The sequence below is a fragment of the Suncus etruscus genome, chromosome 12, assembly GCF_024139225.1.
Source record: "Suncus etruscus isolate mSunEtr1 chromosome 12, mSunEtr1.pri.cur, whole genome shotgun sequence".
In the NCBI taxonomy this organism is placed as follows: Eukaryota; Metazoa; Chordata; class Mammalia; order Eulipotyphla; family Soricidae; genus Suncus; species Suncus etruscus.
Window position 1 is genome coordinate 41,626,514 of NC_064859.1, and position 27,932 is coordinate 41,654,445.

Consider the following 27,932-nt stretch of genomic DNA (forward strand, 5'->3'; position numbering starts at 1 on the left):
CACACACACACACACACACACACACACCCCAAATCTGGCAGGAGAGTCCCCTTGGCTGCCATGTTTTGTTGCATTCCCCATATTCCTGTTTCTGGATGCCTTCCCAGACCTGGTGACTTCCACAACTACCCCTTTTGCTTCTTCAAGAAGCCATACACATCTCCTCTGCTCTTGCGCAGAGCTCTGAACAGGCACCTCCACTCTAACATTTGTGCTTTTAGTACTCCTGGGATCCTCATTGCATGGGACCTACAATGCTCCTGTGCTCTGGCAGGCACAGTCCATCCTGCCCAGAAAGACTTTTTTTTGGGGGGCGGGGGCATACCCAGTGGCACTCAGGGGTTACTCTTGGCTCTGCACTCAGAAATTGCTCCTGGCAATATGGAATACCGGGAATCTAACCCAGGTCGGTTGCATGCAAGGCAAACACCTTACTGTTGTGCTATCTCTCCAGCACCCAAGAAAGACTTTCTGCAGGCCACTTATATTCAGAGAGGAAAGGGACTTTTACAAGATTCCACAGCAGCTCTAGAGAATCCTGGAGTTAGTAATGAATGAATGTAAAGAAGAGCTAGAAGTGGAGGGGTATCTCTGTAGGGTATACAGTAGGTGCTAGGTGAAGATCTAAGTAGGGGAGAACAAGGCATATATGTGAGGAGAGTAGGGCAGAAGAGGACAAAGTAATGATAAGTGATGCTGGGAATCAAACATGGGTAACCATGTGCAAGACAAACATCTCACCTACTGTACTTTTGCTTCAGTGCACTCTTTTTTTTTCAGTGCACTTTTTCTTTTTTAGATGCACTTTTTTTTTCTACATATGCTTTTTTATTTCTGTTTTAGGGCCACACATGATAGTGCTCAGGACTCACTCTTGGCTCTGCTCTTAGGAATCACTCCTGGTGGGATTCAGAAGATCATATGTGGTATCAGGGATTGAATCCGGGTTGTCTGAGTGCAAGGCAAGCACCATACCCTTGGAACTATCTCTCTGGCCTGGGACTGGATATGTTTTGGTCTTGAGATCTTACTTACATGGGTCCTGCTCTGAGATCCCTGGGATGATTAACTACAGCCTGATGTCCTTTTCATTACTCTGGCTCACAGTTTGGTTGGAACCCTTCAATGGCTATCCCTGCTGGGTCTCAGGTAGAATCAGTAAATAAGATCTGGAGCCCAGAAATCTACTCAGGCAGGGTGTCTCATTCCTTTTTTGACATCAGATTCCCTTTATCCCAAGCCCCTGAACTCCAGCCTTTTTACTCCAAGCTTTCTCTATGCAAGAGGGAAGTTCTAGCCCCACACCCCACTCTCACCTACCCTTTATTCCCCTAATTGTGGTTGAGTAGAGTGGCACATATCTTTAAGAAAAGCAAATGTTGGACCAGAGTGATAGCACAGCAGGTAGGGCATTTGCCTTTCATGCAGCCAACCCAGGTTTAATCCCTAGCATTTCATAGGGTACCCCACGCCAGTAAGAAGTGATTTCTGAACACAGAGTCAGAAGTAACCCCTGAGTGCTGAATGCTGCTAGGTGTGGCCCCAAAAAACAAAAACAAATGAAAAAGAAAAGCAAATGCAAGGGCTGGAAAAATAGTACAGTAGGTACTATCCTCACAGGCAGTTGACCCTGTTTGACCCCTTGCAAGTGATCCTTGAGTGCAGAGCCTAGAGTAAATTCTGAGTGAAAAATAGAAAATTTCCAGCTCCAAGGCCAGGAAAGTAAGATGCTCAGTGAGCAGTGTTAAAGCATCACAACTGAAGGAGCAGAAAACTGGTGAGCATGTGGTCTCATAACCCAGGATGGATGCGATGCATATGAAAGAAGCACAGAACCACAGCCAGGTATTTGTGGACCCGAATTATTGCAGTGGCTGCAGTAGCAGCAATGGAACTGGAAGGAAGGGTGTTTGCCCTGCAACTGAACCCTGGTTCAGTTTCTGATATACTATATTGTCTTCTGAGCACTGCCAGGAGTAATTCTAAGAGTAATTCTTGAGTGCAGAGTCAGGAATAACCTGTGAGTACTGTCAGGTGTGGCCCCAAGACAAAAACAAACAAACAAAAAAGATAAAGAAGGAAAGAAGAAGAAGAAGAAGAAGAAGAAGAAGAAGAAGAAGAAGAAGAAGAAGAAGAAGGAGATGTAAAAGGAGGAGGTGAGAGAGGAGGAGGTGAGAGAGGAGGAGGAGGAGGAGGAGGAGGAGAAGAAGAAGAAGAAGAAGAAGAAGAAGAAGAAGAAGAAGAAGAAGAAGAAGAAGAAGAAGAAGAAGAAGAAGAAGGAGATGTAAAAGGAGGAGGTGAGAGAGGAGGAGGTGAGAGAGGAGGAGGAGGAGGAGGAGGAGAAGAAGAAGAAGAAGAAGAAGAAGAAGAAGAAGAAGAAGAAGAAGAAAGCAGAAGCAGCAGTAGCAGAAGGAGCAGAAATAGGAGGAGCAGGAGAGGAAGAGGAAGAAGGAGAAAGAGAAGGAGAAGGAGGAGAAGAAGGAGGAGAATGAGAAGGAGGAGGAGAAAGAGAATACGAAGTTCTCCATTTCTCATTCTAGGGCCAGGATAAAGCAGACAGGCTTGAGGTGGAGGTTCGGAATCTGGGGTATCAGGTTTTCCTTCCCCATTTAGGTACTTGGTCCTGAGTCCTGGAAGGTCCTTGTCTGTCCCACTTTCTCCTCTTTTCTTTCTCCTCTTCTATGTCATTTTTTTGTCTTTAGGGATTTTTTTTATACACCTAAGAAAACTGCACGAAAACCCTAATATTCTGGTTAAGTTTTGAAACAACTCAGAAATCCCCTCTTCCCCTGGTGAATCAGTGGCAGGAACAATAAGCAGAACCGCTAGCGACTGCTGCGGAAAAACTACAAAGTTTTTTCTGTGACCCCAGGGTTTTGAAATGTGTGTGTGTGTGTGTGTGTGTGTGTGTGTGTGTGTGTGTGTGTGTGTGTGTGTGTGTGTGCGCGCGCTGGTGGAGGGTCCTATAAGACCCCAGGCAAAAGTCACAATCTCCGCGCCCTCATTTGAAAGAAAAACAACTGTGAGCGGTTCCACCGGTGCAAGCAAGTCCCGCAAGAATAACGGTTCCCAGAAGAGCGATTTCGAGATGCGTTTGGAACGAGCATTCTCTCCAGGCATTGTCTTTCACTCTATTCGGTGTCTGAAGCACGCGTTTTGGGGATTGAGCTCCAGCAAAAGTCCGAGGTGCCCTGGCGGAAAGTGGCCCGGGGCGCTCAGGCTGCGCGGTCCGGACCGTCTCGGGGCTGGAGCGCTTGGAGCGCGACTCCAGGGCCTTGCGGGTTGATGCAGCGTCTCCCGGCTCCCGGGGCGCAGCTCCCCTCCTCCCTCAGACCCCCAATTTCTGCTTCGGTAGAGCAGAAAGGCGGAACAGCGGGCGCAGGTTTCGGAAAGCGCTTTCTTGGCCCAGCCGAGGGGCTCTGACTCAAAGGGAGAGCTGCTTCAAATCGAAAAAATAATTTGGTTAGCAAAAACCTCTAATATTTCTCTGGGGCGCAAATTACTGCTCGGCAGGAACTAGATGGCCAGAGTGTCACTCGCTTCTTTGGCTTCGAGGAAAGCCCCTCGCGCCCCAGAGTTCCTCTCCCCTTCTCCCACCAGTAAAGGGCTCCAGGGGATGGCGGTAATTTAGGGCAGTGCAGGGTCACTGGAGCCCAGAAGATAGGAAATTTCTGGTCCGCAGTTCCTGCCCTGTCCCCACCCTCCTGATGTCATTGAGACCCTCTCTTCCCCATGTAGCCCCTTGCAGATTCTCCTCAGATTCTCTTGGAGCCAGAGGCTCTCTGAGGCTTTTAATCCCCTCAAGAGCTGACTTCACCATCCAGAAGAGAAGAGTGAGAACACAATTTAGGAAGGGCCGTGGGGGTCCCTGAAGCCCCCTGAGCTTGTCCAGTACACAAGGGACACCGAAGAACTGGGGGTGGGTGGGTCTGGAGACACACTACACATCTCTAATGCAGGTCTTCTTCTGCTGGTCCAGGACAGGGCAGCTGGGGGTGGAAGTGAGGTAGGAAACTCCCTAGCCTGATGTCTGTGGGGACTCTGACCTTTCCAGAAGTTGATTTGGCTCCAGGTTGCCTGTCAGTTTATGGGACAACCACTCTTGCAGTACTGACACTGGCTCACATGCCTTTTGACCTCAGGACCGATGTGGGAGGAGATGCTGATGGGCTCTTGCAGCCTTTAGGCTCTGCCTACTGCCTGCTGCCATGACACAAAATTTGCCTATAAAAGCCCTTGAGTTCCCAGGCAGGACCGAACAGAAGAGTCCTGGAGAAAGTGAGGGCCCAGTTTAGCTGCCCTCCACAGCACAAAGACAGAAGCCAAGGTCAAGGGCATGCAGGGTAGCTGAGGTGGACACAAATGCCTACACTATGGACACATGCACACATAATACACAATGCATGCACAAGCACACATGAACACAAATGATGAGCAAAGACAAGCATGTATACACAATGCAAGCAAAAACACACATATGAACACACATGCAAATGCATAAATAAGCACAAATATGTACACAAGAACACAGATGCACAGGTGCTCACACAAGCATATATTAACTAGCACACAAATACATACATAGATACACCCACAGGCAAACAAATATATACATAGATACACCCACAGGCAAACATACAACCTGACTGCCCACCCAAAAAGTCTTCAGGAGGGAGGACGGTCCTCGGGAAAAGATCTGGAAAACCTCACTCTTAAAAAAAGAAAGATAGGGTCCGGGCTGTGGCGCTAAAGGTAAGGTGCCTGCCTTGCCTGGGCTAGCCTTGGACGGACCGCGGTTCGATCCCCCGGCATCCCATATGGTCCCCCAAGCCAGGAGCAACTTCTGAGCACATAGCCAGGAGTAACCCCTGTGCATTACCGGGTGTGGCCCAAAAACCAAAGAAAAAAAAGAAAGATAAAAACAAAAGTTAAAAAAAAGATAAAAAAAAAAAAAAAGAAAGATAACTGTTTTCTTGGGGCTATCCAAGGGCTAAAGATCTGAAGGGTGAAGAAGTCCCTCAAAGAGAGAGAAATGGTATCACTTGCTAACTTAAGGGCAGAGGCTGGCTGAAGATCTGGTGGGCACAGATAACCCAGGAAACCTGACTTAATTTTATTGTTTTTTGTTTGTTTGTTTTTGTTGAGGGGCCACACCCAGCCAGGTTACTCCTAGCTCTGTGTGCAGAAATTACTCCTGGCTGACTTGGGGGACTATATGGGATGCCGGGGATCAAACATTGGTTGGCTGGGTGCAAGGCAAATGCTGTGCTATCATTCCAGCCCCACTTTCAATAGTTTTCTTTTATGTATACACACACACAAATATATATACATATATATATACATATATACATATATATATATACATATATATATATATATATGTATTTGGGGCAAGTCTCTGTGCTCAGAGATCGTAGGGGACCAGATGGTGCTTTCCCTCTGTATAATTTCTCAGGCCCTAGTTTTGCTTTTTAAAACAAATCTGACTGTGGGCTGAGGAGATAGTTCAGGGGTAGGTCCCATGATTTGCATGGCTGAGTACATGAGTTCATGCAGTACATGAAACAAAACTCTGATAGTCAACATTGAGGCTATGGGAAGGACTCATAAACTGCAGACAATTTTCCAGAAATCAGATATGCCTTAGCAGCCCCTCACCTCCTGAGAGGGGCTGAGCAATCACTGGCCCTTGCTTTCAGAGGTGAGTGGGACTGGGCTTCATGCAGGTCCTTCTTGAGCTGGGGCTATTTGTCATTGGGATTTTTTTAATTTAAATTTTTTTTATTATAATATAATTTTATTTTGATCATAGTGGCTTACATATTGGTGTCAATAATATTTTAGGTACATATTCACATAAAATCAGGAGGGATTCTCATCCATCACCAAATTGTTCTCCCTACCCGTCCGTTTTTGTCTTCCCTCCCATTTCTTCTTCCCTCACCCCCAGGGTGGCTAGAATATGTGGTCCCCTCTGTATCTAACCTATTACTTAGTAGTCTTGCACCTGTTTGGTTTTGAGGCCTCCCTTATTTCCCCCTCTAACTGGAGGCAAGACCAGCTATTTCGAGTTACGTGGTTTTGCCTGAAAAAGAAAAAAGTAATAAATTGGGGTAAGAGTCTAATACCCCGAAAATGGGTGGAATCCTTCTAGTGGCTCTCATCATGGACTTGGGAGGTGAAAAGAAAGAGAAGGTGAAACACTCCACCAGTATCAAAAGAAGTGTTAAGTATCCATTGAGGACTCCAGCTTTATCGATAAGCACCACAAAAAACAAACAAAAAAACAAAACAACACAAACAAAAAAACAACAAAAACAAGCACACAAACAAAAAAACACACCATTTTAATTTAAATTTTTTGCTTTAAAATAACTATTAAATCAGCATTTTTCTTTTTTTTTATATCAGTATTTTATGGGTTTCTTTACTTTTTTTTGTTTTTGTTTTTGGTTTTTGGGCCACACCCGGCGGTGCTCAGGAGTTACTCCTGGCTATCTGCTCAGGAATAGCTCCTGGCAGGCACAGGGGACCATATGGGATGCCAGGATTTGAACAAACCACCTTTGGTCCTGGGATGGCTGCTTGCAAAGCTAACACCACTGTACTATCTCTCCAGCTCCTACATTCTTTTTTTTATCTTCTACTTGAACCCCCCTACTGTTCTTTGTTTCTTCTTTGTTTCTTTTTCTTTTTCTTTCTTTCTTTCTTTCTTTCTTTCTTTCTTTCTTTCTTTCTTTCTTTCTTTCTTTCTTTCTTTCTTTCTTTCTTTCTTTCTTTCTTTCTTTCTTTCTTTCTTTCTTTCTTTCTTTCTTTCTTTCTTTCTTTCTTTCTTTCTTTCTTTCTTTCTTTCTTTCTTTCTTTCTTTCTTTCTTTCTTTCTTTCTTTCTTTCTTTCTTTCTTTCTTTCTTTCTTTCTTTCTTTCTTTCTTCTTTCTTTCTTCCTTCCTTCCTTCCTTCCTTCCTTCCTTCCTTCCTTCCTTCCTTCCTTCTTTCTTTCTTTCTTTCTTTCTTTCTTTCTTTCTTTCTTTCTTTCTTTCTTTCTTTCTTTCTTTCTTTCTTTCTTTCTTTCTTTCTTTCTTTCTTTCTTTCTTTCTTTCTTTCTTTCTTTCTTTCTTTCTTTCTTTCTTTCTTTCTCTCTCCTTCCTTCCGTCCTTCCTTCCTTCCGTCCTTCCTTCCTTCCTTCCTTCCTTCCTTCCTTCCTTCCTTCCTTCCTTCCTTCCTTCCTTCCTTCCTTCCTCCTTCCTTCCTCCCTCCCTTCCTCCCTCCCTTCCTTCCTTCCTTCCTTCCTTCCTTCCTTCCTTCCTTCCTTCCTTCCTTCCTTCCTTCCTTCCTTCCTTCCTTCCTCCCTCCCTCCCTCCCTCCCTCCCTCCCTCCCTCCCTCCTTCCCTCCTTCCCTCCTTCCTTCCTTCCTTCCTTCCTTCCTTCCTTCCTTCCTTCCTTCCTTCCTTCCTTCCTTCCTTCCTTCCTTCCTTCCTTCCTTCCTTCCTTCCTTCCTTCCTTCCTTCCTTCCTTCCTTCCTTCCTTCCTTCCATTAGCTACCAATCTACTGCTTACTTACCTATCAATCACCTACCTACCTACCGATCACCTGCCTTACTACCTACCTACTTACCTAACTACCTTTGATCTCCTTCTTTCTCATAGGTATAGTAGGCTCTCACCTTTATAGTAGGTTAACTTAACAGGTTATAGTAGGCTACCCATAGGTTTGTATAAGTACAAACACCCCTCTCCAGTGCAGAAAATGCTTATTAAACACATAGCACAATTTCTGACATTTCTAAAACTTTTCTTAGCTTTTGCTGTCACTTTTTTCATCAGACTAATCACAGGCTGTGTTCTTTACACTGACTGTATAGAAAGAGGAGGTACAGTAAATGCACCCCATATACACCTTAACACAGGCCCTTTGCCTGGTCTGTATTGTGAATTGGGGACAAAAAAAAAAAAACTGAGAAGAACCATTTTTCTGATAACTTTTTTTTCTTGGTTTTGGAGCCACACCCTGCTGTGTTCAGGGGTTACTCCTGGTTCTGCACTCAGGAATCACTCCTAGTGAGCTAAGGAGACTATATGAATGCCAACGTTTAAATCTAGGGCAGCTGCATGGAAAACAAGGGCCCTACCTACCTATTGCTCCAGCCACTTGGCCATTAAAAAAATAAATATATAATGTTTCTTTTGTTTTTTTTTGGATTTTGGGGCCACACCCATTTGATAATCAGGGGTTACTCCTGGCTAAGCACTCAGAAATTGCCCCTGGGTCCCGGAGAGATAACACAGTGGTGTTTGCCTTGCAAGCAGCTGATTCAGGACCTAAGGTGGTTGGTTCCAATCCCTGTGTCTCATATGGTTCCCGTGCCTGCCAGGAGTTATTTCTGAGCAGACAGCCAGGAGTAACCCCTGAGCACCGCCGGGTGTGATCCAAAAACAAAAACAAAAACAAACAAACAAAAAACCCCCCAAAAAACAAAAAAAAATTGCCCCTGGCTTGGGGGGATCATATGGGACACCAGGGTGGGGGGGTGTCAAACTGCAGTCCTTCCTTGGCTAGCGCTTGCAAGGCAATACCTATAGCGCCACCTCGCCAACCCCAATATATAATGTTTTTATAAATATATATGGTATTATAAATATCAGTATAAATATATAAATAAAACATAGTTATAAAGGTGTTCATAATTGTGTTTCCATCATAAAACGTAAAACACCCTTCATCATGCACATTTCCTGCCACCGATGTCTCCAATTACCCTCTCACTCTCGGTCCTGCCCGTCCTCTGCCCTCCCTTTGCCTACGTCTGTGCAGGCATTGTTTTCCCTTCTCCTTTCTCTCTCTTTCTGTCTGTCTCCTCCTCTCCTCTCCTCTCCTCTCTTCTCTCTCTCTCCTCTCCTCTCCTCTCCTCTCCTCTCCTCTTCTCTTCTTCTTCTTTTTTTTTTTTTTTTTTTTTTTGTGGTTTTTGGGTCACACCCGGCAGTGCTCAGGGATTACTCCTGGCTTCATGCTCAGAAATTGCTCCTCGAAGGTACGAAAAACTATATGGGACACTGGGATTCCAACTGATGATCTTCTGCATGAAAGGCAAATGCCTTACCTCCTTGCTATCTCTCCAGCCCCTCTTCTCTTCTCTTTTTCCTTTAAGACACTGTGGTAGTTTCCTTGGCCAACTTTTTTATGACTTGAATATTTATGGGTTTAATTATTTTCCTTTCTACCAATCAGGCTTACAAAATAAGGCATGCTGTCTCCCAAAAGGATAAGGATAGAGATAGTACAATATCTTGTTTCTCCTCCAACCTTGCTCCAAGAATCATTTGTGTCTGTGGCCAGTGCCCCCAGATTGAGCTCTTTAACAATTTATGGCTCCTGCCTGAGTATTTCACTGGTCCTTCCCCAACTGCCTCTGCCCTCACCCAGTACTCCTGGGAAACTAGGCTGGTGACCCTCAATGATCCCCTCTACTGGACCCATCCCCTCCTCACCTCACTTAACCCAGGCTTCCATGGACTCAAGAGCTCCAACACCTTAGGTAATTTTCAGAAGGTCTCCTCCTTGAACTCAGACAGGGAGGAATTAGGACTGACCCCTTATAGACTAGAGTCTGTCCTTGAACCAATTTCCCAAGACCATAAGGTCATAGAGTTCCATCTTTTCTTTTTTCTCATGTGTTACCATGTCCAGTTGGGATGTTAGGGAACCTGGCTACCTTACTTGTTGCTAAGGCCCATCTTTGGACTTCAATGTGCCCAAAGCATTACCCCTTCACCTCAGAGCAATCTTGTTTGGTGCCCACACTGAATTGTGCTCAGAGATCTCACTAGGTGAGACTTTGGGACACTTCGTTGTGCACAGAATTTAAAGCAGGTCCTCACAACCTCCCTAACACTCTATCACTCCATCTACTGGAGAAAAATTTAGTTGAGTTTATTCCTGACTTTTTGACTCAAGGAATTTGGGCATTTTCAGTCAATTTCTGGCCTTCACATGTTCCTTCCATTCTATCAGTTAGGCTTTTTGGAGTGAATTTAGGACTGATACCCTAAAGTGAACTTCAGAGGTTATCCTGTCTTCTAAAAGGTATTGTGAGTGCCATAACTATATTGGGCTCTTGAGGCATCCTCATTTTCTGTCTTCTCCTGAGAGAAAGCATATGATACTAACAAAATTTTGGCAGATGAGGTTTAGTGGCTTGACTTGCCCTCTGCTTAGTTCAGGTTCTGGAGATAAGATTGAGGCCAGCTGTGAAAATGGCACTAACCAAGCTCTAAGCAACAATGGCCCCACCCCATCCCAATTCCAAGGACTTACATGCTTACTTCTCTACTACATACACCATGGGTTTGTGCCCAAAACTTGGAATTAGAAATAGAAAGTTAAATTACATAAATGCCTTCGGATACCCCATGCAAATCCACTGATTGAACCCAATTTAGTGGATAGTCATTGGGGATTGTATACCCTACCATACACTGTCCTCTTTTAGGTACAATTAGAAAATAACTTTGTCAATAGGGTGTCAAAAAGAAGGCAAGAAACACCATACTACCTTGCTTTTTTTTTTTTTGGTTTTTGGGCCACATCCAGTGACGTTCAGGGGTTACTCCTGGCTATGCACTCAGAAGTCACTCCTGGTTTGGGGGACCATATGGGACGCCGGGGAATCAAATTGAGGTCCGTCCTAGGCTAGTGCTCACAAGGCAGACACCTTATCTCTAGCGCCACCTTGCTGGCCCCTACCTTGCTTTTTTTGCAGCTGAGAAAGTATGGGCAAGAACTTGACTGTATTCCTGGCAAGAGATGCAGGAAGAAGAACAGCAGAGGCAGTGGCCAGGACACCCCTGCTGTCCAAGATGGCCAAAAGCCCAAGGGAGTAAGTCCTTTCCTATAGAAATCCATATTATTAATTATTGAGTCCTGGATGGTTGTGGATGATGGTGAGCTGAATCACCGGTGAGGCCTTTCTTTGCTGGCCCGGGCCCCGCACCTGCAACCCCTTCTTGCTAGTGAGTCTCTGGGTTCAGGATAGCAGCGAGGAAATGATCTACAGGCAATCAGGTTTTGGAGACATCAAGTTTATTAAGGCCCTAGCCACCATGTGTGGCCTTTAATCTAACCTTTTAAGCAGGCTCTCTTCAGCTGCCCTGCCGTCTCAACCTATTTCTTCTTCCTCCATTCTGCCAACCTCTCCTGTTCCTTCTCCCTGAATCTCTCACTCCCCTTTACACCCCTGAGGCAATCCTTTTGTTATCTTCCAAAGACCCCCTCCCAGAAATGGGCTGGTCTTACCACCAGGTAAGATTACACAGGAAGATGAGGAAGGGTGACACTTCCCTGTGTGGCTTTCCATGAAGTGGAGAGGGAATGGCACACTGCTTCTCCACATGCCAGTGTTCTGCTCAGTCTGAGATGGGGAAAACTGCCTTAGTGTGTTTCCTGTTTCTGGGATGAATTTGGCCTTTGGCACTGAGTTAGGACCAAATGGGAAGCAGTGGCCTATGACCACCTGCTTAGTGGGCCACCTAAAGAAACCAGCTTGTATCTCATCTCTCATCCATCATGTGCCATGTTGAATTATATTGGGACCTGTCAGATAGATCTCTCAGCAGTGGCACCTCTGTTTAAGTAAACCTCTCCCTTGGAAGGCTGGTTCTGGTTTCTAAAATGGACAAGTTTGGGAGGATATTTGGAGCCCTTCATACATTCCTCCCATCCTCTTGGGCCTGATGAGAGGGGCTGGAAGGCACAGTAAATGAACCTGGTAAGAGAACCTGGGGGACAAGAACACACATGGTGCTGCTGATGGGTCTTTCAGGATGTACTCTGTGTTTTCTCCTGGCTCTCTGATGTAAGGAAGGGGTTAGTCCTTTGTCATACCCTAAAGCACGACCTCAAGGTGAGGAGGTGGACAAACCCATCCTTGATGAAAAGGTGGAGGTGGCAGGAATCAGTTCGCATATGGCAGAGCAGCAAACCAGTCGAGTTTGCCAGGATACCCACATGGCGTAGAGGCCAAGGTAGGCTTGACATGCCACTCTGTGTTCCTGGGTCAAACACTCTAAACTCTTGATTTCCCTCCCTCCATTTTTCTCTCCACCGCTACTTCCTCTAGAACAGGTGGGCCCACCCCACCACTTTCTTTTCAAAATCCCATCCACACTGTTTGATGTCCTTCTTAAGGACACTCCAAAAGCAAATTCCATCCTGTCTCTTTCCCCAGCTGAAAATGCCAGGCTATGTCACCACAGAAATGCCTGAAGAGATAGAACAGAGGTGTGAGGACCTGACAAAGCCAGTGTCACAGCTCTGCATGGAGTAAGAGGCTTCAGTTCTGGACACTGAAAACCACAATCTGACCCAGAAAATTCCTCTGGTTCATAAATAACATGCAGGCCAGGATTGGGTTTCTTATTTCCATTGATCCCATGGAAACAACAAACCAGACATCACAGACATATAAAGCCAACCCTAGCCTCCATTCTGCCTTGCATCATCATCTTTCCCACCCACCACCCTTCTCCCTTTTCTTCCTTGCCTGCCCTCCTCACCACCATTCCCCTTATCAATATCCAAATACACACCCTATTCCTTGGAACCACTCTCAGTCTTTCATCTCTCCTCCTTACCATCCTTTTACAGGTCTGCTTCTATCTAATGTCTTTTGTATAGGTGTTGACCACACACCCTTTTCAGCTACCCTGCACCTAAATCACAGATGGTAGCAAGTTATTTCTGATATAGAGCTATTGTGAGTAAGAAGAGGAAGCAGGAAAATATTTTTTTTTTTTGGTTTTTGGGCCACACCTGGTGATGCTCAGGGGTTACTCCTGGCTATGCGCTCAGAAGTCGCTCCTGGCTTGGGGGACCATATGGGACACTGGGGGATCGAACCACGGTCCGTCCAAGGCTAGCGCAGGCAAGGCAGGCACCTTACCTCTTGCGCCACCGCCCGGCCCCCAGCAGGAAAAGATTTAATTCTCTATACTATTAGCCTTAACGATTCCCAGTTCATTAATAAATTGAAACTAATCAACCTACACCTGATGTTCTTTTTAGCAGCCTTTGAATCTTACAAGATGGTCTAGCTTACCAAATTCTGTTGTTTTTATCTTTTTATGCTGCATGACTGGAGGCATCTCACGCTATATTTTGGGTCACACGTAACTTCATTACACTACTCTCATTTTTTATGTATTTGGAATAGCTAATAATAAAATATGTTCAACAGTACTGCCATTTTAAAGACAACCCTCTGTGGAAAATAAGCACATCTAAATCTGCATGTTAACATACAGTGTCAAAGAATGAAGCATTTGAGCTTTAGACAGGTAGATCGTTCTTGATATTTTAGGGGTGCATATCAATGATAGTTATTATTGTTTGTGAAGAATGATGTATAACCTTAGTTTTGTAAACATATCATTTAACATTTTATTTATTTGTTTATTTAATGAATTTTATTGGATTTGGGGGCCATACTCAGCAGTGCTCAGGAGTTTCTTTTGGCTCTGCGCTCAGAAATGGCTTCTGGCTCGGGGGACTACATGGTATACCAAGGATCAAACCCAGATTTGTCCAGGGTCTGCCACATGCAACTCAAATGCCCTACTGCTGTGCTATCACTCAGGCCCCATGCTTTGATATTTTAGAATTTGTAAAGATAGATGTGGGCTAGGAAGGTAGCTCAAAAGATGATGGAAGTCACGCTTTGTATTTGGGCCCCAAATTGAATCTCTTGTTCAGTGGCCATTCAAGCACTGTCTTTGGAGGGACCAGAAATAGGACGCATTCCACAACTTGTATTTATAGTTCAAAATAATTTTATTAAATGATGTCCACCTGGGGAGCACGAGGATTTCAGAACTCATTTTGCTAGTCTATAAATCCTGTTCAATCTCCCAAATCTCATTTTCTCTGAGAACTACAAGGAGTTTTTCCCTACTATGATGTTGGGAGTAGCTCCCACCTGCCACCTATGTGGCCCAATTAAAATTAAAATATTTGAATAGAGAGTTTACAAAATAAGGTTAATGAATGATCATTACCTGAAAAATAAACACTTAATACTATATTTATCAGTAGGGTATAAGAAATTGATCCACAGTAACATGACGCATGATACTCATTCATTTCTTTCTTTTTTTTTTTTTTTAGTATTTAATCCCGCTTTCTTTATTCTTTAGGCACCATTCAGGAAGATTACCTGAGAGAACTGCTGACCACAATGGGAGATCGGTTTACAGATGAGGAAGTGGATGAGCTGTACAGAGAAGCACCTCCATGCTATCTCTCCGGCCCCTTCTGTATTTCTTCTTTGAGGAAATGTCTGTTCATTTTTTCCTCTTCATTTCTTGATTAGGTATTTTATTCTTGCAAAATTCCATCAGTGTCTTGTATATTAGAGTTTATAGAAAGGAAACTCCTTTCGTACCAGCTTCGGCTCGGCAGTCTCGGCGGGCTCGGAGGACTTGGCTGGAGGCCACTCATTCATTTCTTAAAAGAACAGACAAGTAAAGAACAGAGTATGGTGAGATGCAGAGAACCTGACATCTTCATGTGATGTACAAAAATATCATAATACTTAAATTTGTTAAGTGTAAATTTTTACTATTAGTAGCCAAAAAGCTCAATTCCGAGGTATATATCCAAGAGAATAAAACACAGACATTCACAGACTTGTATTCAGATATGCATAGCTCTGTTTCTAATAGACAAGAAACAAGGGTCTACTTAATAGTAAAAGATAACTAAAATGTAATGTATTCCTATGGTAGTTTAATAGACTCTGCTAATACATGTTACAAACTTGGACTAACCAAGCAAAATCCTGTTAATTGCAAGAAACCAAAACACTTTTGCATAGTATCTGCTAGCATCTCTCTGAGAAGTCCATGAAAACACACTATAGACACAAAAAATTGTTGGGTGCTTAGAACTGAGAAAGAATGGGTAGGTGATTTATTAAAATTGGCATAATTGATCTTTGTAGGAGGACTGAAATATTATAATATTGAATTTTGTTGATGTTCACATATTTCATCAAGTTACTAAAATGTGACAAGTTATATACTCATATGGGTTATAGTATAAACTACATTAATACAAGTATTTGAAATACCTGTATGCATAGAAATAGAATATTATATTTCATTTTGTGGTGGTTTTTGATGGGGTATTCCACAACCACAGAGGAACAACTTTATGACTCTTCTGTCACCTGTCATCTTTTCTCTTTCTTTTCACTGTTGAGCCACAACTTGTAGTGCTCATAGATGCTCATATCAGAGCCCATTGGACTACTTGGGGGTGGCAGTTATTAAACCTGTGTTACATTTGGGCAATACAAACAAATCCATATTTGTTTTCAAACCATTATAATCTATACCAAGATGAGAATCTAAATGACAGAAACAGGTGTTTTCTTCTTTTTATATTGTTACACATTTGGTTTGTATCATAATATTAACAAATGAAGTGTCTATCATACACACATTAATAATAATATCTTGCAGTGGCATATTTGACAAGCAGTTAAAAGCTGTTATGCAGTTTATAAATAGGTTTGAAACTACAGGAGATGAAAGAACTCAATAGCAAATGAGTTCATCATGTCTCTAGGACAGAAGATGGAAGAAATGGTAACTGGTATAAAAAGCAGTTAGCACCTGAAATATCTGGCAGGGAATTTTTTGAACCTAATAAGCCAGTTTAGAAGGCAGAGATTCCCCAAGAGGCTCAGAAAAATGAACATCAGAGGCTAAAATGATAGAAGCAGATGGGGCAGTTTATATGTAAATATGCCAAATGCCCCTAACCACTTGCCATGATAGACATTTATTATAACCACTGTGCTAGTCTCAGCTCTGATTTTATCTGTTTTATTTGTTTATTTGGGGGCACATTCGATTGTGCTTAGGGCTTCCTTTTGCTCAGAAATCACTCTGGGAGTGTTTGGAGGATCATATGTAGTGCCCGGAACTGAACCCAGATCAGCCACATGGCAAGGCAATTAATGTAACATGTTGTAGTAATTTTCTGAAACTTTTTTTCTTTTATTGTGGGGGGAGGCACTCCCGGTGATGTTCAGGGATTACTATTGGCTATGCATTCAGAAATGCTCCTGACCTGGGGTACCATATGAGACCCTGGCTGATCAAACTGAAGTCTTTCCTAGGTCAGCTGCATATGAGGCAAATGTCCTACCGCTGTGCTATCACTATTGCTCCAGCTCTCTCATTGAGTGTTTTTTTTTTCTTTTTCAAGACCAAACAGGTGTATGAACATTGAGTAGAAATAAAAAATGATCACGCTTAAACTCCAAATCCAAAGCCAAGGACAACAGAATCAAAACCCAATCTACAACAAGCTAGACACAGAGGGGACCACTTATACTAGCAGCCCGGGGGACAAAGGAGGGGGATATGGGATGCATGCTGGGAATAGGGGTGGAGGGAGGACAACACTGGTGGTGGGAATGCCCCTGATTCAATGTCACTATGTACCTAAAATATTACTGTGAAAGATTTGTAATTTACTTTGGTCAAAATAAAAATTATTTAATTAAACACACACACACAGGGTTTGCTGGGGTCTTGAATGTGTGTCAGTGGTAGAAGCACATACCTTGTATGTGTAAAGCCAAATTCAATTCCTGATCCCCCAAAGCCAGCAGTACCCAAATGGAGAGGAACCCAAATGGGTGCTGTGCCCTCGATGGCTGCTTTGGGCCAGTTGTTTTATATGAGGTTGTTTTTGCTTCTCTCTACTGGGAATTGCCCAGCCCAAGATTGAATTCAGAAAATGTAACTGTTGTTTCTGTATGGTATTTCCCCCAGGGTCTGGCCTGTTTATGAAGTTTTCATTGGTGTGAATGCGCCAGTTCCTGCATATCAGGAGGTTCTGGGGAAGTGACTTTTCTGGGTAATTGAGGGTTAACTGGAAAACCTGGGCTTTTTTATTGAAACTTTTCTATAAATGATGCTCATTTTCCCAATTTAGTATTGTGAAAAGTTCCACCACTTTATAAATGCATGACCTTGGTCAAGTTACCTAACCTCAAGAACCTCAATTTCCTTATCTGTCAAATGTGCAACTATTTCAGCATTGGGCCTGCTTTGTGGAGGGATTTCAGACCTACCATCAGACTACCATCTGTCAGTCCTCACATACTCAGGCTGTCTGTGACGGTGACATGGAACATGGAGATTGGTTTTGGAATTCATTTGAATGCTCTGGCTCAAAATTGGGCACCCATGCTATGCCATCTTGGTTATATCTCCTGAGCTGTAACTGAGATTCCCAGGGGCCCACATAACCTGAAGCCTGTAACAGCCTCAGTTTCATGGGCCTGAAAGTCATGACAATCTTCTAGTCTGGCTTTCTCTCAGCAAACCTGTCAGTGTCCCTCCCTTGGTACCTAACTCCCCTCGATTTCCCTCCTTATGACCAATCTGTCATTTTGAATTTTCTTTGCTTTCTTTTTCTGTTACAGCCCCAAGTCCCATAGCAGCTGGTGATGGAGATTCTGGATCGCAGAGGGTTCATTCACACTGTGCCACTCTGTCAGGACAGCACAGACCACAGTTCTTGTGCCCTGGAAATATTTGCAATCTGGTGGCTGAAAGGAGTAAAGATACACAAAGTCGTCACTGGTAAAGGCTCATGCCAAGGATGATCCACACCACAGCAGTGCCCTCACCCGAGCAGCATGGTGCACCTGGAGCAGGCACTGGGCAGGCACGGAGATGGAAACCTGTCTCACTTTCCTCCTTCAAGCATTTGGGCAGGGAGGGGCAGGCAGGATATGGGTGCACCGGGCACAGTAAAAGAAAACAGCTGCCCCTGTGATGCATGCCCTCAGGCACTGGCCATCTCTTCTGCTGCTGCTCCAGCCCAGGTGGAGAGGCCCTGGGAAGCTGCTCTTCCAGCTCCCTCAGTCCCTGGTGGTCACTCTTTGCAAATGCTGATGGCTAGGACCTGCTGGTCCTGAACAGACACTGACAGAAACAATCAATTCTGAGGAAGCTCTTTTTTTTTTTTTTTTTTTGGTTTTTGGGCCACACCCGGCAGTGCTCAGGGGTTACTCCTGGCTGTCTGCTCAGAAATAGCTCCTGGCAGGCACCGGGATTCAAACCAACCACCTTTGGTCCTGGACTGGCTGCTTGCAAGGCAAACGCCACTGTGCTATCTCTCCGGTCCGGAAGCTCTTTTCTTACTGTTTGCTTTGGGGAAGGGGAAGGACCTGGTATCAGCAGTGATTTGTCTTCTTGGCCACTGGGGCTCATTCTTGAGGCAATGGCTCCCCTCCCACATGCCCTCAGGAGGAGGTAATGAGGGCTTTGTAGTGAGGGCTCCACTCCCCAAACTGCACTATTTTTCTTTCTTGCTCTGGTGTCAGGGACCAAATCTAGGTCAGTTGTATGCAAGGCAAGTGCCCTACCCACTGTGCTACTGCTCTGGCCCCACGGATTTCTCTCTTAAGTCTCAGTGCTCTTTGCAGCAAGTGGTACAGCAGCTCTGCAGGGCGCTGGTATGGGGATAGTTGACCAGATGTCTAGTTGTGCAGAAGCCCTGCCTTCCAGGGCTCCTCCAGTTCTGCTCGTCTCTGGGGTTGACCAGTTGTGTGCAGCGTGGACGAGATATCCCAGTCCTCCAGAGTTGACCAGATGACATCAGAAGCTGCCTCTGCCTTCTCTCCCTCTCCTACTTTATTACTATAGAGCCTGCGTTCATTCACCCCCACCATCCCTATCCAGCTTCCAGGAGTCTGTAAGGCTGCTCCCATCACGCTGGCATCCCTCCTTACAGCCTCTGAATTCTGCCCCTGTTCTGTCCCAGGCTTGCAAAACCCTGGAGACATGGGCCCAGAGAGATAGCTCAGTGGCGTTTGCCTTGCAAGCAGTCGATCCAGGACCAAAGGTGGTTGGTTCGAATCCTGGTGTCCCATATGGTCCCCCGTGCCTGCCAGGAGCTATTTCTGAGCAGACAGCCAGGAGTAACCCCTGAGCAACGCCGAGTGTGGCCCAAACACCAAAAACAAAACAAAACAAAACAAAACAAAAAAAACCAACAACAAACCCTGGAGACACTATACTTCATGTACTCCCAAGCTAGCTTACCTTCAGCAGCAGCAGAAGGGGTAGGCCCTGGGCCTGAGAATTGCACTGCTATCTCTTCTTGTCCTGGTAGAGCTGTTACTTACTGTGGAAAAGGGCCCACTTCTCATTCCTTATGAGGGCCAACTGGAGCTCAGAGAGGACAACTAGATGTCCCTGGAGCTTGTGGCTATTAAATACGTGAGATCACCATTCAAAGCAGCTAAGGGGCCCTGGACCATGCATGTGTGACCACTTCATCCTCCTCCTTCCTTAGTCACTTGAAATCTCTGGCTCAAAACTGGGGACCCTTGCCAAGCCATCACGGGTATGTCTTCTGAGCTGTAGCTGAGATTCCAAGGGGCCCACATGGACCTGAGGCCTAAAGCAGCCTCAGCCTCATGGACCTGGAGATCATGGCAATCCCCTAGTTTGGTCTGTCGGTGTCCTTCCCTTGGGACCCAGCTCCCCTCCATTGTCCTCCTAACACTTTCCTTTCAGCAACTTTCACTAGCTTCCCCCCCACTTTTTTATTTTTACTTCCTCACCTGTACTTAAAGACTCCTGCTGGTGAGTCTTTCTTTCTTCAAGCTCTAGATTCTTTTGTTTTGTTTTGGCAGGGGTGGGGGGATAGGCAACCCTCAAGGGTTATTACTGGCTCTGCTCTCAGAAATCATTCATTGCAGGCTCAGGGAACCTTATGGGATGCTGGGGATCAAACCTGGGCCGGCTACCTGCAAGGCAAATGCCCTAGTCACTGTACTATCACTCCAGCTCCCACCCCAAAGCTCTGAATTATTTTCTTTTTCTTTCTTCCTTCCTCCCTCCCTCCCTCCCTCCCTCCCTCCCTCCCTCCCTCCCTCCCTCCCTCCCTCCCTCCCTCTCTCTCTCTCTCTCTCTCTCTCTCTCTTTCTTTCTTTCTTTCTTTCTTTCTTTCTTTCTTTCTTTCTTTCTTTCTTTCTTTCTTTCTTTCTTTCTTTCTTTCTTTCTTTCTTTCTTTCTTTCTTTCTTTCTTTCTTTCTTTCTTTCTTTCTTTCTTTCATTCTTTCTTTCCTTTCTCTCTCTTTCCTTCCCTCCCTCCCTCCCTCCTTCCTTCCTTCCTTCCTTCCTTCCTTCCTCCCTCCCTCCCTCCCTCCCTCCCTCCCTCCCTCCCTCCCTCCCTCCCTCCCTCCCTCCCTCCCTCCCTCCCTTCCTTCCTTCCTTCCTTCCTTCCTTCCTTCCTTCCTTCCTTCCTTCCTTTCTTTCTTTTCTTTCTCGTTTTTAGGCCACACCCGGTGATGCTCAGGGGTTACTCCTGGCTATGCGCTCAGAAATTGCTCCTGGCTTGGGGGACTATATGGGACGCTGGAGATCAAACTGCAGTCTGTCCTAGATTAGCGCATGCAAGGCTAACGCCCTACCGCCTGAGTCACCGCTCTGGCCCAAAGCTCTGGATTCTTAATCTTCCAGCAATTCTCTTCCTCAGCTCTCTGAACCTCCAATACCTAGGGTTATAGCCAAGCTTGAGAATTTGAGGAACATTCAGGGGGAATCTGGGGATGGAGGCCAGCAAGGGGGCCTGAAGGATAGTGAGTGTGGTTTGAAGCTTCCCTCCAGGATGAGCCCTACCGCCAGTTCTGCTTCCTTCCACCAGGTGGCAATGCTGTCTGGGCTGTCTTGCTTCAAGGGATGCTGGCGGTTCCATCCCTCAGGATCGGGTTAGGGCTGAAAGGTAATTTAACCAAGATGTAGTTTATAGAATTTGAGGGTTCTGATGGATGGACTTTTTCTTATATACATGCCCAGCCCATTATGGTTGGGGAACATACCTAGACCCCCAGAGCTACTTTCACACAGTCATTTCCTCCTTAAAGGTAAGCTCTAAGCTCAAACATCACAACTTAATTTTGTTTTCAAAATTCACATGCATAGCATAAGGTACAGGGTCTTCTCTTAGATCATCCTCACAGTCCATCAGTTTCTTTGTATTGTTGCAAAAACTAGGGGACTTATATGTGACATCACAAATAAGCTTCCTGCTCTCATGAGGGAGGTCAATACTTGTGTAGATAGCAGTGGGCAGAGAAAGCTGGACTCTAATGGAGTTTTTCCATCCAAGCTACAGATGACCTCAAGTTCTTCACTCCTGAAGTGGGGTCTGAGCAGCATAAAAAATATGGCCCATTCTGTCATGAGGAATTCTGCTCTGAACATTTTTTTTTTTTTGGAAGCTATACTCAATGATGTTCAAGGCTTACTACTGACTCAGGGATTATTCTTGGTGAGGGTGGGAGGACCATATGAGGTTTCAGGGAATGAATCCAGGTTGACTGTGTTCAGGGTAAGTGCCCAACCTTGTGTCTATTTTTCAGTACCCTCTGCTCTGACTGTTGGGGTCAGGGGTTGGCTATAACCTTAGCATTGCTTGAGAACTACTCTCAGCTCTCTGCTCACTCCTGGCAGTGCTTGGAGGACCATGTAGTGCTGGGGACAAAACCTAGAAGACTTATATGTCAGCCACATGCAAAACAAGTGACTTATCTTGCAATGTCTCTCCAGTCCTTTACTCTAAACTTAATGTATGGTCTTTGTTGATATCTATTCTTAAATCTGTTGGCATGGAATTGCTGGTGTATTATGTGCATAGATGAAAAAATTTTATTTCCCTGAAGGTGCTGGAGAATGATAAAGTGACAGAAATCAAACCTGGGTCTTCTCCAACCCTGTCAGCCATCTCCCCAGTTCCAGTGGGAAAATTTTCTTGCTTTTGTGTTTTGGCTATCCCTGGAGCTTCTCAGGGGCAACTCCCATCTCAGTGCTTAGAAGACCAGGCTTTGCAAAGGATAGAATTCTGGCCTCCTACATGCAAAGCATTTGTTTGGTCCATCAAGCTATTTTTTTTGTCCCTAAGTGTTTTTGTTATACCAGATAGAAATTTTTCATCTATCACCACCACCACCACCACCACCAAATTAAAAAAAAAAAGAAATTGGGGCCGGAGAGATAGCATGGAGGTAAGGCATTTGCCTCTCATGCAGAAGGTCATCGGTTTGAATCCCGGCGTCCCATATGGTCCCCCGTGCTTGCTAAGAGCAACTTCTGAGCATGGAGCCAGGAGTAACTCCTGAGCAACTGCCGGGTGAGACCCAAAAACCAAAAAAAAAAAAAAAAAAAAAAAAAAAAGAAATTTTTCATCTATTTCTTTATATTTATTTTGGACAGGAGGTCTCCCAAGTGGTGCTGAGGAAGTCCAGGTTTCTTGGTCAATCTTTGGTCAATCAGGCCAATGGATCAACATAAAGGTCTAAGGATGCAATGTTGCCAGAGCCCTGAGCTTCCAGGGATGAGAAGGTCCATGCCAATGGTGCTGCACAAGTGCTGAACCCTATGATGCTCAGGGGACTTTGTGGTAACAGGAATTGAACCGCATGCCTAGAATGTGCCCTGACCATTGTCCTATCTCTTGACAGCTGGATGGGAATTTTTTGGTCCTGTTTTGTTTTGGGCTATACCTGGCAATGCTCAGTTATATGGGGAGACCTGGTGACTGCTGAAGAGGATGACAATGGGGTAGGACTCGAAGATCAAGGACTTGACTCAGTCACTGATTCCAAAAACCTTGCTGCAGAAATTCTCTGGGCTTCACCTGTCATAGCTGAGATCCAGAGGTCAGGCTGTATTTCCTGAAGTCTCCAGCAGCAGAGGTGACTGTCAAGTCCACTTTGCAGCTGTCCCTGTAGCAGTGGGAAGAAAGGAGGCTGGGTGTGACAGGGGATGGTCTTCTGGTCTAGCCACTAGGCAGATTGATTTGATGATTTTGTCTACTAATGGGCAGGAGGTGGTGCTCCACCAGGGATATGGCTGGGGGTGGGGGGGCACTGGAACTCAGGGGTCTGGCTGGAGGCAGGGCACTGGAGTGCAGGAGTTTGGCTTCTATCTAAGTACTGCATAGTTCCCCAGCACTGTTGGGTGCCCCCCCCCCGACAGAAATGTCTGGGGCTAAAGAAATATTACAAGGTTTAAGGGATTTGTCTTATATGCAACCCACCCTAGCTCAGCATATTTGTATGGCCTAAAAAAATCACAGGGTGATCGACTTACCTGGAGAGCCACACAGAGATCTCCTAATTGGGCCTAGGTCGCACCAGGTAGCCTGGGTCAGAGGATGCAAGAGGCTGTGGGCCAGCAGCCCAGAGGAGCAGCTGTGCCCCAAAGATTGCCTGCTGAAGAGGATGACAATGGGGTAGGACTTGAAGATCAGGACTGCCTCACAAGCCTACCATCTGGACCTCAACTATGACAGGTGAAGCCCAAAGGTAGTCTTCACAACTATGACTGCTGGCGGGGCTGCCTCCGTGTGGGCTTCACAGCCTGGACCCTACGCATGTGTAGGCACTCAGCCTGCTGCCCTTCGTGAACCCTGCCCTGGACCAGCAAGTCTGACAGGAGCCGCCTGCTGCCTGAGACTTGAGTACTTGCCAGAACATGGTTTGCTTCTGGGTGAAACAGCGTGGCTAACACCAATGCGTATCTCCGCCTGCAACACGTGTCCCCACTCTGGGCTCTGATGGATGAATATGGAATAGCCCAGGTCCTCGAGTTGTTGGTTGAGGCAACTATCTGGAAACTTTCTGGTTTAATTATGCTGGCTTAGACCCGTGTGGGAGAAGTGGAGTGGTTTCTCTGTACCTTTGCCTGACACCTGGAGGAGGAGTTAAGGTGTTTTGGCTTTGCATGTAGCAGACCCAGTTTCCATACACAGCATCCCGTATGGTCCCCTAAGCACTGCCAGGAGTAGTAATCCCTGAGTATCTCTGGATTACATAACAACAAAGTAAAAAAAAAAAAAAAGACTAGCACTGGAGCACCAGTTGGCAACCTTGTCCCTAAGAAAGATAAGGCTGTAGGATCAGCTGCCCAGACATGTAGGGGTGAGCTGCCAAGAACAAGGAAGACAAGCCTGAGTTAGAGTAGAGGAGAGGCAGCTGTGGTACAAAGGCCAGGCATTCTGTCAGTGGGAAAAGAAACAAGAACCATCCCTCCAGCTGCAAGAAGAGAGGATTTCTGGGAGAAAGTAGGTAAAGGATCACCTGTAAGCAACAGTGCTGGCTGAGGAGGTCCTTGGCTTTGCAGAAGCTGCCTTGGCCTGAGTTCTTATTTCTTATTTATTTATTTATTTACTTATTTATTTATTTATTTTTGTTTTTTGGGCCACACCCGAAGGCGCTCAGGAGTTACTTCTGGCTCTCTGCTCAGAAATTGCTCCTGACAGGCACGAGGGACCACACAGGATACCGAGATTTGAACCACCATTGGTCCTGGGTCGGTAGCTTGCAAGGCAAAGCTCTACAACTGTGCTATCTCTTGGGGCCGGCTAGGTGGCACTAGAGGTAAGGTGTCTGCCTTGCAAGCACTAGCCGAGGAAGGACTGTGATTCGATCCCCCGGCGTCCCATATGGTCCCCCAAGCCAGGGGCAATTTCTGAGCGCTTAGCCAGGAGTAACCCCTGAGCATCAAATGGGTGTGGCCCGAAAAAACGAACAAAAACAAAACAACTGTGCTATCTCTCTGTCCCCTGAGTCCCTATTTTAAAAGCCACTGTTACTGTTGGTGGAACCGCCTCTGATGTGCAGTCTGGAGAGTCCTACATGAGCCTTTAAGTTGTGATTGTGCTAATGCTGTGGCCTTGACTTAGGCAGCCAATTTGGAGCAGATTGAAGGGAAGATGGCCCCAGAAATTCTCTGCTGAGGGAGAGATGGCCAGGACAGGCCCTGTAGCCAGTGGGAACTATATGAATGTACCCCCCAAAAGGAGAAGAGATGAATACTGCCCCTGGGTGGGAGTATTCATCTCCTTAAGGGTCCCCTGGCTAGAGTGTCTGGGGGAGGCCTGAGTTTCTTTCTGATTTCGATCCTACAGATATTTCCACTTCCAACCCCAAGCCTCAGCATCTGAACGGCAACTCTCCTCCACAAGTGCCTGTGTCTGAAGGTGAGAGTCTCCCCTAGTACTGTAGACTCCTCAAGACTTTAGTGCCAGGACAGCCAACAGACACCAGGGCCCTCAAAATTCAGTAAAGTCTTCCCAAGGCTATTTAGGCTCCCACAGTCTCAGGCTGCAAACTGAAAACCTAAAAGCAACATAAAACCTGCCTTCTAGAATGTTCTTTGGCTTTGTAAGTTATAAGAGCACATTTCTCAACATTGTCTGTCCCTACCTTTTGTTTGTTTGTTTTTGGGCCACACCCAGTGACGCTCAGGGGCTACTCCTGACCCTGCGCTCAGAAATCGCTCCTGGCTTGGGGGACCATATGGGACGCGGGGGGATCGAACCTCCATCTGTCCTAGGTCAGCCATGTGCAAGGCAAATGCCCTACTGCTGAGCCACCGCTCCGGCCCCCTGTTTGTCCCTGCTTTTAAAAATCTACCCAGGGGCTGAAGTGGGTAGGGAGCTTGCCCTGCACAGGTTCAATCCCAGGAACCCCATAAGGTCCTTTGAGCAGCTCTGGAGTGATCCCTGAGTACAGTACCAGAAGTTTATGAACCCCCCCCCCCCCAATAAAAAAGAAGGCAGTAAGAAAGGAAAGTCACCCTTTTCCTCTACTCAGAGAATTTCCAGCTCAGGTCTGTAGTCACATATTGATAAACTTTTGTTCTTCCTTCCCATTTAATTCTAAATCAGATTTGCAAGATGCTTGGATGTTTCTCTTCTGACTTCCCCCCTTGATTTCATCAAGAGTTTTTTCTCATATCATTTTCTGTGCTGTGATGTCTTGAGCAGACTCTTCCCTGAGCCTACAGCCTCACTTTTGCTGTCACCCCTAGATGCAGCCAGAGAGGACTTCACTCTCTGCTTCTACCACACCTGACATCTTCTTAGTCCTCTTGGTCTTTCTTGCACCCCCACCTCTGCAGTCACTGCCAGGTGGATCTTCAGGGAAATGGCCACATGCCCACTGTGTCTCTGTGGGCCCCCTCCTCCAGCTCAGGGGATTAAGGAACGCCCCATCCAATCCATGCAGGAGGCAGATTGGATTTAGCTCTTATCGCCACTTCTGTGGGGGTGCAAGAGGCAGCTCTGCCCACTTTCTGCTGAAGAATCAGACTGTCTGTGATCAGGGTAGCAGAGACTCGGGTCATGAGACACTGGTGTTTCCCTCTCCACCAGGGCATGGGACAGCAACTTAAGGAGGAACTCCTTTTTCTGGAACTTTCCCTGCTCAATTGTGGTGACTGACTTGGCAGGTTTATCCAACAGTGTTAGATTTATCTGGGCCCCCACTATCTGGTACATAGAAGCTCCTGAGCACCCTCAGGTACATGGGAGAGAAGCCTTTGTTCAGAGGGGCGGCCTCATACCTGGCATGATTGTTGAGGAAGCTAAGGCATTGCCTGTGTCTAATGGAAGCTCTGCCTGTCACAGTCTGCCCAGGATCTAGACAGGGAATTTGAGTTAGAATCCATCTGTACAACTGGCTTGCCTGGAGCCTAGAATTGGTCTTATGCCAGGAAACTTCAGGGATAGGGTCTCCTTGTATTTGGGCCAAGGGTTTTCCTTTTCATGTCCCCCATATTTTGGTGGGCCTATGCAAACAATAATTGCCACTCTAACTCCGTTTTTACTGTGCTCCTTTGACTCTAATCCTTAAAAAAACCCACTTAAACTTTTGAGGTTAACTTAAACTAATATGAATGTGCATGAAAATGTAAAAAAATACTATGCCTTTAATGTTTAAGGAGTTACATAAGTTTTATGGCTTTACATTGCTTTGTGTGCTGATAAGAAATATTATAACGTATTACAATCTGGGAACTTGAGGGACAAAGTAATTGTACATGGGTTCTGTTTTATTTATCTTAATGTTCTTTGGCTGAAAGTTCAAAGTTAAGATATCAGCAAGGGGACTTCTTCTGAGAATTATGTTATGGGTAGATTGTCCTTCCACTGTAACTTTACCTTGTCCTCTTTCTGTTTTGTTTCGTTTTGTTTTGTTTTGGGCCACACCCGGTGGTGCTCAAGGGTTACTCCTGGCTGTCTGCTCAGAAATAGCTCCTGGCAGGCACGGGGGACCATATGGGACACCGGGATTCGAACCAACCACCTTTGGTTCTGGATCAGCTGCTTGCAAGGCAAACACCGCTGTGCTATCTCTCCGGGCCCACCTTGTCCTCTTTCTTTGCATCTTTGTTTTCATAATTAAAAATAAAAAATTATATATAGTCCCCCAAGCCTGCCAGGGAGTGATTACTGAGAGCAGAGCCAGGAGTAATTCCTGAGCACTGCCGGGCATGGCCCCCAAACAAAACAAAAACAAAAATAAAAAGAATCTGTCTGTGGCTGGAGAGATAGCACAGCGGTAGGGCATTTGCCTTGAAAGCAAATGACCCAGGACTGACGTTGGTTCGAATCCTGGCATCCCATATGGTCCCCCATGCCTGCCAGGAGCAATTTCTGAGCAGAGATCCAGGAGTAACCCCTGAACACTGCCAGATGTGGCCCAAAAACTAAACAAAAAAAACAAAACAAAAAAGAATCTGTCTATCCCACTGTGAAGCTGGTGCAGCACCTGACTGAGTGCATGGTCCTTGCTCATTTCCTTGATGTTCCTGAGAGGTAGAAATAAAATCTGAAAAAAAAAAAAAAGAAAGAAATAAAATTTGCCATTTATGTGGAGTTACAGAGTGAATATGTGTCGCAGGACCATCACTGGGAGAAGCTGGAGCTTTGAACAGGTTGGAATATTAGAGCATTTGGGGACATATTATCCTGGCCTCCTCAGATACTGCTGGGCTTGTGGATGGGGTGGGAAGTACTGAGCAGACAGGTCTGGGAATGCTCTTCTGCTGAGCCTGAGG

The 27,932-nt window shown here is 45.6% G+C and overlaps 1 protein-coding gene and 1 non-coding gene across 2 annotated transcripts in view; one reads left to right on the top strand and one right to left on the bottom strand.

The window, feature by feature from the left end:
• NCAPH (non-SMC condensin I complex subunit H) overlaps positions 1–27,932 on the bottom strand; it is a 101,128-nt gene that overhangs the window by 23,696 nt on the left and 49,500 nt on the right. The gene's annotated exons all lie outside the window — the stretch shown is intronic.
• On the top strand, positions 7,816–7,949 carry LOC126024864 (small nucleolar RNA SNORA51). The gene has a single exon (XR_007500962.1). It is a non-coding gene; the product is annotated as a small nucleolar RNA SNORA51 (small nucleolar RNA).